We start from the raw sequence: 326 nt of genomic DNA on the forward strand, positions 1-326 counted from the left end.
AGCCAACTTTTTCACTCTCCACTTTCACTTTCATCAAGAGGCTTTTTAGTTCCTCTTCACTTTCTGCCATAAGGGTGGTATCATCTGTATATCTGAGGTTATTGATATTTCTCCCAGCAATCTTGATTCCAGCTTGTGCTTCTTCCAGTCCAGTGTTTCTCATGATGTATTCTGCATAGAAGTTAAATAAGCAGGGTGACAATATACGGCCTCGACGTACTCCTTTTGCTATTTGGAACCAGTCTGTTGTTCCATGTCCAGTTCTAACTGTTGCTTCCTGACCTGCATACAGATTTCTCAAGAGGCAGGTCAGGTGGTCTGGTATT

This window comes from Bison bison, unplaced genomic scaffold (genome assembly GCF_000754665.1).
Source record: "Bison bison bison isolate TAMUID 2011002044 unplaced genomic scaffold, Bison_UMD1.0 scf7180017864370, whole genome shotgun sequence".
NCBI lineage: Eukaryota > Metazoa > Chordata > Mammalia > Artiodactyla > Bovidae > Bison > Bison bison.